At 36.7% G+C, this 2,258-nt stretch overlaps 1 protein-coding gene across 1 annotated transcript in view; it reads right to left on the minus strand.

The window, feature by feature from the left end:
- The window catches only part of dnah9 (dynein, axonemal, heavy chain 9), a 133,749-nt gene that overhangs the window by 48,364 nt on the left and 83,127 nt on the right, over window positions 1-2,258 (minus strand). The gene's annotated exons all lie outside the window — the stretch shown is intronic.

Here is a 2,258-nt window from a genome sequence, read left to right on the forward strand (position 1 = left end):
TCTGGCAACACCTATCTTACACCATATTATACTAATAATACTTGTACTTTACTGCTATATAACTAATACTGCTGCTCTTTTACCACTACTAGTACTACTTCTTTACTACTATTATATTACTACTAATACTTTATAAACTATTATCTTACTAATACTACTTTTTTACTATTATATTACCATTACTGACGACACGACCACTACTACTATTTATACTGCTACCATTATTATTATTACTGATAGTACTAATACTAGTAATAATAATTTCACAAAGTTCTTTCCAGTGAAGGGAGATACAACTACAATCACAGGATACCATTAGAACAACAGCAGTTAAATAATAAAAACTATATTTAAACACAGAGACAGTAAATAAAGAAACTGTATGATTACATTTGGCCCATGGAGAGAACAAATAAAATGATAAAAGAGAATGTTAAAATAAAACACAGTCTAGTAACATGACAGAACTGTATTAAGCAAACAGCTATATCTCCAGTCAGGACAGGGATTCTATAAAAATGTGTTTTGAGGCAGGATTTCGAAACAAACAGTTCCGGCAGACTGAATACTTAATAAAGTTATAAAGCTGAGGTGCTGGTACAGGAAAAAAACTAAATCACCTGCTGACTTTAACCTGGACTCCGAAACTGCTGAAATGCCTGAGCCAGCACACTGCAGAGGACAGTAAAGAGTTAAAACCTCACTGATTTAATGGTGAAATCTGGTGACTGCTCATGTAAACCATGTACTGTAATATGTCAAATATGGAAATGGACCGTCAAAGAAAATGAGTGCAAGAGCTAAGAAGGTCAGATCAGGGTCTTCATCCGTATCCCGGCTGAGTGATTCTGCACAATCTGAACAGGCAAGGATATAAAAATATGTCTGAATTTCTTATATGAAAAGACAATAATTCTTCAACATATAGAGAGGTAGAAACACTTAATATACAACTGGATACAATCAAAATGTTTCATTCCAAAACAAGTCAACCATTAGATTAACAGCTGACACGTACAGGGAAATACTCAACTTTAGCTGCCACTGCCTTTCATTCTAGCCAACTAAGGGCAACCAATTTACACCTGGACTGTCAGGTGAGGGGCATTCGTTACCTGGTATAATAGGAAACCAGCAGTACTCAGGGTCTTAACCAACACAGAGGGAACCACTGCAACTCTGTTTATGTGTACAGTCTTAGTCTCATAATTGTGGCCATTCTGACAATGAGTCATGCTAACTTTGCAATCTCTGCCTCTGTTACGGCGATTCAGGAAACACTCCAGCAACTACTTATTTAGCAAGTATACACACTAAATAGAGTGCACCCCTTAGCTTCACACAGGAAAACATACTGGCGAGTTTGGTTTGCTAGTAGATTCCAAAAATTGCCAATGCAAGGGGCTAATTTCAGTTTAGCAGAACTCCGACACGGGATTTTTTTTTATTTCAGTTTATTTGGAAAGCTTCACACTGCTTGCCATGATATACATTGTTTCTTTGGAGTCCACATTTCTGAGGGCACATGGCCCACTATCAGAACAAGGCCAGGATGGTAAATACCTGAATTTTGCTTTTAAACATAAGGAAATGTAATTAATGCAGATTATTACCTACGTTTAGGTGCATTTAGTATTGAGCAAGTTAGGATCCAGAATTTTAAAATAAAAATGATTTTAAAATAAAATACCTCCAATGGACTCATAATATGTGTTTTGGACCAATGATTCAAATGCATTTAGCACAAATAAAGATTTATTGTATGGGCCCATTTTTTAGTGTCTTTACCTTGGGGTCATGACCCCACATGAAGCCGGTTGAATCATAAAAGATTAACATGTTTAAATATCCTGTTGGTTTTGTTTTTAGATATCTATTTCAAAATTTCAAGATTGAGATTATTTGCCAACTTCTGTTCCCAAGGTCGAGAGGAAACTTTCAAGCTTAACTTTTAAAGCCATACTGAGTAGGATTTTCATTAAAAAACAATGCAGAGACTCATAAAAACATAATCCCTCTCAATCATCACTTATGACCCTTTAGAAGTGTGTGGCGGTGTCTGTATCAGCAGAGACCCTGCAGCCCTCTATTTTCTAATTTTGCAGTGCACATGGTCTGAGTTCGTAGCGAGCAGATTGCTGTCTTCGTCTCTCTCCTCTGCTCTCTTGCACTGACAAAGCGGTAAAACAAAGTGTGGAGAAAGGTCTGTGCCAGACAGTGAATGTACAAGAAGCTTTGGTGTGTGTGTGTGTGTGTGT

This window comes from Morone saxatilis, unplaced genomic scaffold (assembly GCF_004916995.1).
Source record: "Morone saxatilis isolate NCDOM2014 unplaced genomic scaffold, NCSU_SB_2.0 Contig1, whole genome shotgun sequence".
Classification (NCBI taxonomy): domain Eukaryota; kingdom Metazoa; phylum Chordata; class Actinopteri; family Moronidae; genus Morone; species Morone saxatilis.